Consider the following 11,856-nt stretch of genomic DNA (forward strand, 5'->3'; position numbering starts at 1 on the left):
CCATGAAAACCTTCCATTTGGCTCCCCATCGACTTCGTGCCCGGGGCGGCCGCCCCATCCACACCCATCACTACGCCTATGATAACACATTACATTAGTTATCCGTGCCTGTTGTTTGTGTCCTTCATAACGTCCTTGAAAACATTAAGTTTCCTGTTTGGAATGATTTTCCATTTTGTTTAACTCTGTGCACATGTGACCGGGACAAATTCAGGGCCAATTTATCGCTAAACGACAAACTTGTCTTCATGTCCATGTTCCGATTTGTGTCTAAAATACAACATTCGATTTAAAGAAATTGTTCCTCGAACATAAACTGATAATACGGACAGACAGACGCAGATGGACATGAGGCAATTGGTTAACCCCACGTTTTGCTTTGCGTGTGTGGGCGAACAACCAGTAGAGCACACACCTCCGGACCTGGGTCCAGACCCGAACCAAAATTTAATCACCCTGTTCTTGTCCCACACCCAAACTGTCCACCAAGTTTCAACCGAATGGGGAGAGAGGACGTGGGGGTAGAAAGTGGGGTGGGTAAGATACCTGGTTGCCCAGGTGAACCTGAGTTTGGGGGTGAGGATGGGACGTGGTGGGATTGTGGGGGACTTGGGTGGGCAGAGATCAAAATGCAAAACCATCCTGGAGGAATGTACACACATGATGCCAATTTAGAGCCTCGTGGATTTGATGGTGTGGCCGGTGAATCAGAACATACACCTGGGTAACTATTTGTTAAATAGAGCAGCAAAGTGAAAATGTGGTGAACAGTTGGAATTTGTAATGCGCTTCTGTCTCGGCTGCGACTGGTAACGCACCAATAAACACTGAAAACGGTCTCACGGTTGATGGGAGCGTGTAGTGTTGTTGTTCTCACGCATGAGCTACTTGTAAATGTCTGCAGCAGTGGAGGAACTCAGGTAGGGTTCAAAACAGCAAAGGGCTCACCTTGTGTAACTTTACCTGCTTTATGCGGTCTTCTTTGATGAGAAGGGCAAAATGTTGAATAATTACCTTGTGTAACCTGGTGTAACTTGTTACTTTGTGTAACTTTACCTGCTTTATGCGGTCTTCTTTGATGAGAAGGGCAAAATGTGAAATAATTATAAAAGTCTTATTCACAGGTATGACTAATTGATTCGGTCAGAGCTGATTGGTTGTTTTTTTTTTTTTTTTTTTTTTTTTTTTTTTTTTTTTTTTTTTTTTTGTATACTGAATCGAGGCTCGTGAAAGAGCTAACATTTATTTCACAAACAAATCAACCAGACAAACAAAATATACAAAAAGAGGGAGCGGAAGACAAGATGGGGAGAGAAGAGGAAGCACACAACCACAACATTTGAGAGCAGGGAGAAGTGTGGGAGGGAGAGGGCTTGGGGGCAGGAGGCGTGGGAAGGGGAGGGGGGGGGGGGGGGGGAGGGAGAGGTATAAAACACAAGTGGACCGAAATTAGCGGGGGTAGAAAAGATCAAGGTTTTGGATGGGGGAGGATAAGAGATGGTGGTGAACAGCCGTTTTAAAGACCTGGAGGGTGGAGTGGGATTGAAGAGAGTGAGGGAGTTTGTTCCAGAGGCGGGAGAAAAGAGGAATGAAGGAGTGAAGGTGAGCAGAAAGTCTTGATTTTGGCAGTTTAACCATAAGAGGGTTGCAGGCAGATCTTGTGCGACCTGTAGGAATATTTGGGGGACAGAGCCCAGAGAGAGCTGGGGGGGCAAGGCCAGAGAGGAGTTGGTAGAAGACGGAAAGACCACCAACCTGCCTGCGGTGAGTGAGTGAAAGGCCCTTGGAGTTAGCTTCATCGCGGGAGATTCCAATGATTCTGAACGCTTTGGTTTCAACAGCGTGAAGACGAGCTAGGTGTGAGGCAGGAGCACCAGACCAGAGGGGAGAGCAGTATTCCATAGAGCTGCGGATGAAAGCCTTGTATGTGGTGAGGAGCTCAGGTGTGCCAAGGAAGGACTTCACACGACGGAGGATGCCCAGTCGGCGACTGGCTTTGGAGGCCAGATTTGAAATGTGGTTTTCCCAGGAAAGATCATGGCAAATAGTGAGACCCAAAAGCTTGAGTGACAGAACTTCTTGGAGAGGATTATTCAGAAAGTGGATGGGAGGGTTTTCCAGTCGGTCTTTTCGGAGAGACATCGTAAGAGTGTGAGATTTATCAGGATTGAAAGACATGTTCCATTTGTTTGCCCAGTCTGTGATTTTGTCCAGGTCCGCAGAGAGTGAGGAGGCTGCAGACTGCCGATCTGAGGGATGAGGAATGGAGCGACAGAGAGTAGAGTCGTCAGCAAAGAGATAGAGAGGATTTTCAAGAGAGTCAGAGAGATCATTGATGAAGACCAGAAAAAGCACAGGGCCCAGAACACTACCTTGGGGAACTCCAGCCTGAACAGGAAGAGGAGATGAGAGAAACCCATTCAGGGCCACACGTTGACTACGACCAGAGAGGAAGTCCGCCAGCCATGCGTGGAGATTTCCCTGGATACCAAAGGAGGAGAGTTTGGTGAGCAGAGCAGGGTGTCAGACCGTATTGAAGGCACGTGAAATGTCAAGGGAGACAGCTCTAATTTCCTGTTTGGCGTTGAGGACCTCCATCCATTGTTGAGAAAGCAGAAGCAGCATGTCCAGAGTAGAGTGACCAGGTCTGAAACCAAATTGATGATCAGAGATCAAGCCATTGGAGAAGAGGAAAGATTTCATATCTGAAGCAATGATGGATTCCATGACTTTGCTGATAATTTGGAGAAGGCTGATTGATCTGTAGTTGCTGGGATCTGTTTTTGCACCTTTTTTGTGCAAAGCAGTGATGTTGGCTGATTTCCAAGCAGATGGCAGATGACCTTGAGCAAAAGGGCGGGTGAAGAGAACAGAAAGAGGGAGTGAAAGAGCGGAAGAACATGATTTTAGGACCCGTGGGCTGATGCCATCAGGACCAGTTGCAGAATCAGAGTCGAGGGTTGACAGAAACTTTTCCACCTTGTCAGGAGGAAAGGACACAGAGTCCAGGAGCAGCTGGGTACGACTGGGTACGGTGGGTACAGAGAGGGATGGGTTTGGGACACAAGATTTAGAGGCAAACACAGAGTTGAGGCATTCAGCTTTTTCACGTGCGGAGTCAGCCGTTAAGCCGTTTGAGGTGAGGGAGGGGATGGAGGGGGAACAAACACCAGAAACAGATTTGACCAGACGCCACCAGGATTTGGAAGAGGGAGACAGAAAAGAGAGTTCGGTCTTGAGAACGGTGAGATATTGTTTCCTGGCTCTCCTGAGGGTGGACACACACTTGTTTCGGGCTTTGTGAAAGGAAATGAGATTTCCTTCCGTTGGATTTGCTTTCCAGGAGACGAAAGCAAGTTGTTTCAGGGCAACAGCCTCACCACAAGATTCCGTGTACCATGGACGGGAGGAAGGGTATGACAACTGAAGACGAGATGGGATAAATCTGTGCATGAGAGAGAGCAATTTACTTTGAAAGAATTCCCAGGATGAGTTGATGTCAGAGGTGGTAGAGATGGGGAGACCAGTCCAGATGATTGATGGCTGCTTGAAGACCGTGCCAGTTGGCCTGAGTGAAATGCCAGACTCGTCGACGCTGAGGAGGCTCTCTGAGAATGGTCAGAGAGATGTCCACATGACAAGCACAAGCCGATTGGAGCAGAAGAAGAGCAGCAGACATTTTCAGGGAAGTTAGTCATAATCAAATCCAGAAGAGAAGATGCTCCGTTGACTGAGATCCGGGTCGGGAAATTGACAGATTGTGTCAGTCCCAGTGAGTCGCAGAAGTCCTTTGCTGAAGAGCCATGGCTGGTGAGAGAGGTACCCACACGCAGCCAACTGGCATGGTGACAATTGAAATCACCACATATGAGGAAGAGAGAGTTGGGATGGGTAGATAGAAGTTGGTCCATATTATCAGACAGCGAGATGTAGATGGAGTCATCGCTGTTTGGTGGACGGTACAACACACATATGAACAAAAGGTGGGAGCGAAGGGGAAGCCGTAGCCAAAGGTATTCGTGGGGGTGAGGTGGAGAGAGGGCAGTGGAGGGTGAGTGAGGAAGAGAGTTTTTTATAAAGATAGCAACCCCACCTCCAGGACGAGGCTCAGGTCTATCATACCGGAGGAGGGAGTAACCTTGGAGAGCTACCAAGGCATCAGAGACATCATGAAGGAGGAAAGTTTTTGTTAAGCAGATCACATCTGGTTTGTCAGAAGCAACCTGTATGGAGAGATCAGTCAAGTTTGAGCGAAGGCCCCGGATGTTTGAGGTCCATACCGTTAATGAAGAGGAAGGGGGAGCATCGGGTCCAGAACAGGGGGGGGGGGGGAGGGGTAGGGTAAGATGTGGAAGAGGAGGAAGAGGTAGGGAGAGCTGTTGAAGGTGTGTCAGAGATTTCAGAGATTTCAGAATAGCTTGGAGAAAGGGAAGAATGGGGTGGACAAAAGGTTTGATGGAGATTGGGTGAGGCACAGTGAGGTGTTATTTGAGGAGGGGGATGAGCGAGGCAGAAGGTTGGGGGAGATGAAGGTGAAAGTTGGAAGGGGGAAGAAGCAGGGAAGATGCTTTGAGAAGGAGGGGTGAGAGGGGAGTCGAGGAGGGGAGGAGCGAGGGAGAGTCTCGGAGGGGAGGGGTGTGGGGGGAGTTTAGGAGGGAGGGGAGGGAAGGGGCAAGGGGGGAGATTTGAAAGTGATGGGTGATGGGGAGGATTTGGAGGGGAGGGGTGAGATTGGATTTTGAAAAGTGTACGATTCATGGGAAACAAACATTTTTTGCAAAATGAGTTTGAGACCTTCGAGTCAAAAATACGTTTGAGGACACTGAAGGAGGGGTGGAGTTCTGGATAGTTTAGGGAATGTAGAAAGGAGGAACTGTAGGAGATGGTATTATTATTATTTTTTGGGAATGAATAGATTTGGTGAGCAAGACGAAAGCATCCTTTTGTCGGAGAAGAAGAAAAGGGTGTTATAATATATGAGAGAAAATAGTTGTTCAGGGGAGAGATTATACATTTCTAACCACGTGATTTCGTGATCGCGAACAACGTGAACGAAGAACGAACGAACAAATAAGAACAACAAATAAACGAATAAGACCTGGGAAGGAAATATTTTTTGGGGGTTTTTTTTTTTTTGAGTAGAGATATTAAACAAGGAGGTATGGGGTGAACGACTGGGACGAAACAGAGTACGAAAATAATTGCAGCGCATTCGACGAATCACTGAGAGAAAAACAAAACCACAAGGTCGGAGATGGTACGGTAGCCTAAGCCTACAAGTACTAGGCCGCAGAATACTCGATATGCATTAACCGACGATTGTGTATACATGTACGAAAAATGTTCCATCCAATTATGGATGAGAGGCATGATTGGGCTTTTGGTACGGACAGTGTGTGTGTCCACTACTATCAGCATTCCATTTGGTAGATGTTTGGCAGCCTAAGGTGTTGTCCTCTGTTCTTGTCTTTGTTACTGGCCTCTTCTTTCAACTTTATTTTCCTTCTTTTATCTTTTTCTTCCCTCCCCTCCCTCCCCCCCAGACACCCCTCACCCCCAACTTACTTTTCTCTCCTTTCCCTTTGCTTTAGCTTTTTGTCGTTTTCCAAACCCTTGCCATGGTATGACCTCCAGCACCATGGCATCCCCCAACTTTATTGTCTTCTTTTCACTCTTTTACATGAACTTTCTGGTTCTTTTGTTGAAGCCTAAACCATATAGGCCCAAAAACCAAACAGCACACATATGAACTTTGTATGATGAAGTATTTAGACTTTTGGATCAGGGTGGATGAGTACCTTTTACAGGTATGATCATTGCCCTGTTTGACTATGTATGTGCCTTGTTTTTAAGGTTAGTGTCAATCTGTATTTGGAGGGTAATTGGTGACACCTGATTGGCTGAGACGTTGCCTTCGCTATCTCTGCTGTTATAAGAGCTAGAACCTTGAGATTTGGTTTGGTTGCCCGCAAACCCAACTCTAACGACGTGTTAACATGTGGGCGCTGTAGCGTGTCAGGAATCGAACCTATAGCTTTTTGTCGACATCTCCGTTATTATATGAGCTGTAACCTTGAGATCTGGCATGGCTAACCATAAATGATACGCGAGCGAGCTGTTTGATAAGATAAACAGTAAGAATTCAAAATAGCACTTGCAATGATATTCCCAAAACAGGCCACAGATGTCGCTCTTGCACCGTGGTGTTGATTTTCAATGACCTTTATCCGCCGACATTCCCTCAAGAGATGACTCACGAGATGTTACTACTTACTGTTTGTTGTACCTTAGGGTTATGATGCAATTTTTTTCTCCGATTTACACTGAAAATGTTTGTGATTTACCGAGTTGTTGGGATGGAGGACTTCCTTGTACGTAATCACACATTACGTTATATGAATGATTATTATTGATTGTTGAAATGCCCGACACCGAAATGAAATTGAAATGTGACCAGGAGGTGTGTACAGGGGACATTGCTGAGAATAGTGAGTGGTCACATGAGCCTGTACTACAGGAAATGAGGCAATTGGAATTTGGCGACTTGTGACATTTGGGCCTAGTTTGATGACATTATGCGTGTGAAATTCGCGACACCGATTTAAATTATGGAGTGGTGTTACTATATAAATTGGACGTTGGTATTTATCTCCTAAACAGGTTGATGTAAAATATGTTCACTTTTGGGTTTTCAATGAATATGTAATTTTTGTTGTTTATTTGAGCGGTGTATTTTATGGGAGGCTTTGGAGCATCTGTTGCTGTTTTATTTATTATTTATTTATAAAAAGACGTTATTTGATATTTTTACGGTACTAATGGTTGTTTCAGAAGTGCGACATGTTAGATGTTACCAAAAATTTAAAATCACATGCCTATAAAACAATTAAGAAGACGTTTACTCTTCAAATGAAATGTCAAGTACTTCCTGGTTTAATCATATTATTACGCCATGAATGATTGTCTAAATTTCCGACACCAAGTTGAAATTCTAATGTCACCAGGGTGTGTGCAGGGGACGTTGCTGAGAAAAATGAGTGGTCGCATTATTAGACTGTACAACATGAAATGAGAGGGGTAGAATTAAATCGGTTAACTCGATTAATAATTACCTAAAATGGGTTTTGTAATATGACAATATTTTTCGGCAATCTATATATATATAAAACACAGTTTGTGTGTGTGTGTGTGTGTGTGTGTGTGTGTGTGTGTGTGTGTGTGTGTGTGTGTGTGTGTGTGTGTGTGTAATGTTACCGATAGACTCCTAAACGGAGAGGCTTACGTGCTTGATATTTGGCATAGACATGGCCATTGAGCCTGGGACGAACATGGCCGAACTCAAAATATTTGACGATCCATATTTTTTATTCATATTTACCTCAGCGCATTTCAGCGCACGGAATCAACGGAATCAGAGCAGGTGGGCGCTGATTCGCTCAGAGCGATCACGTGATGACGCTATGACGCTATGAACGATATGACGCTATGACGCTATGAAAAAAAAAATCGCTAAGACGCTATGAACGATATGAAACGCTATGAACGCTATGACGCTATGAAAAAAAAAATCGCTATGACGCTATGAAACGCTATGACGCTATGAACGCTATGACGCTATGACGCTATGACAAAAAAAATCGCTCGCTTTACCAAGGGGCTCGCTCTCCCCCCGTTCCCCTCCCCTCCCCTTCCCCCACCCCCTCCCCTCCCCCTTCCCCCACCCCCTCCCCTCCCCCGCCCGGCAATGCCGGGTACTTCTGCTAGTATTTTATAAATCTCATCTGAGAAGCCGGAGTATCATTTCTCTGTGCAATATTTACTGCATTTTTGTGCGACTTTTAGTGTACATTTCATGTAAATGATGCTGTGCGTAAATTTTAAAATTGTAGATTGCTATTTATCCCTTAAAGATTTTGATGTGAAATATATAAACATTTTCGTTGGTAATGACTAATGAGTATGTAATTTGTGTTAATTATTAGAGCGGTGCGTTGTACGGTAGAAACGGGAGCATCTGCTGCTATGTTTTGTATATATATATATTTTTTCGAAGTACTTAAAGACTTTATTTAACCTTTTATGATACCAATGGTTATTGAACAAGTGTGACGTGTTAGATATCACTCAAAATGTTACATTTAATGGCTCACCCGGGATTGTAACCCAACTTGGGTCCCAAGCCAAGAAACTGCTTCGACGGATCCAACGCTGACGTTTTGGGGTTGGTGCACAGAGCCCACAATGTGGTCGTAATTGTTTCAGACGCTCGTATAAAAGGACACAGAGCCGTTAGTAGTTCGAGCAAGCCATGTTCCGGTCCGGCACTCCTGGCCCGGAGGTCACTCCGGTCCGGAAGTACATGTGCACAATATTGTCATGCCACAGTCATACACTAGGCGGTGTTATCAACACAAGCTAACACCTATAACATCTCCCTTTTTCAACATTACTAATATCATGTGATGCAATTTATTCTACCGAAATTTCGAAAAGAGATGTAAACTGGTAACACAACATAACAATATTCTGGCTAAATTATAACATAGGATTATGCCAGGAGCTGAACATTTCCACCAATCAATGACATCAAATCAATAACTAAATGTCCTTGCTGTTACTTGTAACAGTTCACAGATCAAGTCTGTTTGGGGGTTTTGACAGTCTTCCACTGCGGGAGAAAACAGGGCACCTGTGTGAGAGAGGCTCTTTGACCATCGCAGGTGTTGAGGGTGTGCTGCAGGTCCTCCCTGGTAGTGTGCTCACTCTCACCAAATTCTTCTTAGCATTGCAGCCCTCAGGCTCAATGGCAGTTTTGTCTTCACTTTGCACATCCGGTCTTGTGATGCTCCGGTTGTGCCTTTCCTCCGCTAGCCCATCCGAGGGCTGTCCATAACAGGGAGGTGGTGCTGACTCAGCTACTCTCAGGTCCACGCGATTGCGGCGATACAGGGCACCCTCCACATCCACGAGATAGGAGCATGGGGCAACCTGTTGCACGCAGGTTCCTATTTTCCAGCGACCAGTTCGGTCTCCAGGCAGTGGTTTCATATGGATGTACTCACCAACATTTAGTTCAGGTAAGTCTCTGGCTGACTTGTCATAGCTGAGCTTGGATATCTACTTTTTTGGGCGCAGTTTCTCCAAAACACCTGGCACAACACAAGGCTCGAGCAACTTGTTGGTCACAGGTAAAGGTGTTTTCAGCCTTCTTGACATCAAGCGCTGCGCTGGGCTGCTATCCATGCCCTCCGTTGGTGTCTTCCTCCACTGGAGTATGGCCTTCCAGGGGTCATTTCCATCACATGTAGCTTTCTTGCACAGGTTCTTTACGATTTTGACGGCAGACTCAGCTTTGCCATTGGCTTTTGGGTGTCGTGGAGAGGATGTGAGATGCTCGAATTCCCATTCGATGGTAAAGCGTCTGAATTGCTCGCCTGCAAATTGAGGCCCATTGTCAGAGATCACACGGTCTGGTTGACCGTGACGTGCGAATTGTGCCTTGCATCGCTGGATTGTTGTCTCAGAAGACAGGTCTGGGAGCAGCTCAATTTCCCAGAAGTCAGAATAGTGATCGACCATCAGGAGGAAGTCTTTCCCAATGTACTTGAATAAGTCCATGCTGATGATCTGCCAGTGCCGTGTGGGCAAGTCATGCGACATCATCGTCTCCTTTTGCTGCTCATGTGCATATTCATTGCACACAGAACATTTACTGACAAAGTCTTTGATCTCTGCTTGCATGTTTGGCCAGAAGAGAGTATCGCGTGCTTGCCTGTAGCATGCTTCCCCTCCAATGTGGCTGGAGTGGATTCGTGCCAGCATCTCTGGGCGCAAAGACTTCGGTATGATAACTCTCTGACCTTTGAACAGCACGCCATTCTGCACACTGATTTCATCTCTGCATAGCCAATAATCTCTAACAACAAGAGATGTCTCCTCTCTCTGGTCAGGCCACCCGGCCAAGACAACAGCTTTTAGAGCTTGCAGGTATTCGTCTCTGTCTGTGTGCTATCTGATCTGAAGCAGGCGTCGATCAGTGAAGTTCAGGTAATCTGCCTGATTGATCTGCTCCACATCATACTGCTCCTGCTGCATGATACAAACTGTGTATCGCTCATGTTCCACATTGGAAGTACTGACCGCTGCTGTTGCCCTGCTGAGCATGTCGCTGATATACATTTTAGGCCCAGGCTTGTACACAACCCTGAGGCTGTAGTTCTGGAGTGTGAGCAGCATGCTCTGGAGCCGCTTAGGTGCGCTTAGGAGAGGCTTGCTGAAAATGGCAATGAGCGGCTTGTGATCAGTCTCTGCTGTGATCACTTCCCGGCCATACAGATAGTGATGGAAGCGTTGACAGGCAAACACTATGCTCAGGCATTCTTTTTCGATTTGTGCATAGTTTTGTTCCATCAGCGTTAGTGCCCATTGATGCAAATGCAACCGATTGTCCCTCTTGCATGAGACAGCACCCCAATCCATTTTGGCTTGAGTCACTTTGTATGGTGACTGGCTTTGAGATGTCATAGTACCTTAACACAGGCATCATGGTGACCAGGCGCTTTATTTCCTGCACTGCAGCATCGTGTTTCGGTAGCCAATGCCATATCGCCTCCTTGTCCAGCAGTCTCATCAACGGCTCACAAACCTCAGAAAGGTGTGGCATGAATTTGGCAAGGTAGGTCACAAAGCCAAAGAAACACTGGACCGCCTTCCCATCTGTTGGGTGTGGCATTTCCAGAATGGCTCTCACCTTTTAGGGATCAGCCGTCAGGCCATTTGAAGACAGTACATGTCCATGGAAACGGACCTTCAGATCAGACAGCACACAGACAGAGACGAATACCTGCAAGCACTAAAAGCTGTTGTTTGGTCAAAGGCCCAGTCAGATGGTGCTCCATTTTGTGCAGTTCAACAGGGACAGTGAAGTGCATCAGTCCCATGCGCTCACATGTGGAGCCTGACAACAGGGGTTTCTGACTGACCTCCACAATTTCAAACTCAAGCTTGTGTGTTCGTCCACGTATTACACACTTTGTTTTGAAAAGTCCCAGTGACTTCAACAACTCGCCAGAATACAACTTCAGTCTCGTGTTACTTGGTAAGAGTCGGGCTTTCGGTGCGAGATTCATCTTGTCTTTACGGCTCATTACGTTGCACGTTGCCCCAGAGTCAAGCTGACATTGCTGTAACTTGTTATGCAGTTGTAGTGTGATGAACCATTTTTTCCCTCTCGACCTCAAAGCACCGATGCACTCGCTTGTGTAAATGAAATTGCCACTGTTATCATCTTCCTCTTCAGATTCGGTATTTTCCACCCTGTGCAGCTGCCCTGCTGCGGGCCTTCTCGTGCTCTTAAAGCATACTTTGGCAAAGTGAGATCTTGGAGACTGTGGCAGGGGTTTTCGACGGTCCACACGGTCTCCACGTTTTTCAAAGTTAAGTCTGTTCACAATTGTATTTTGTCGAAACTGTATTTATCGTTCGGTGTGTGAACTTAAAGTGTCCCCCTTGGAAGTTTCTCGGTGTTTATCTATATCTATCTATAATTCCAGTAATCTCTGTGTGTATGTTTGTATGTTTGTATGTTTGTATGTTTGTATGTCTGTGACCGCTGTTTCTCGACAACCACGGGTCCGATATACTTTAAACTTGCCAGGTATATTGCTGGGGACCCGAGGATGTGCCTTTTCAAGGTTTGAAATTAATCGGACAAGTAGTTACCGAGCTATGGCGATTTAGCCGTTCGCCGTTCGCTTTGGCGTTGCGAATGGACCAAACCATTTCATGTAAATAGAGGGGGGGGGGGGGGGGGGGGGGGTTCTGTGGTCGTTGCGAATGGACCAAACCATTTCATGT

The sequence above is a fragment of the Myxine glutinosa genome, chromosome 4, assembly GCF_964187855.1.
Source record: "Myxine glutinosa chromosome 4, kmMyxGlut1.1, whole genome shotgun sequence".
Taxonomy (NCBI): Eukaryota; Metazoa; Chordata; class Myxini; order Myxiniformes; family Myxinidae; genus Myxine; species Myxine glutinosa.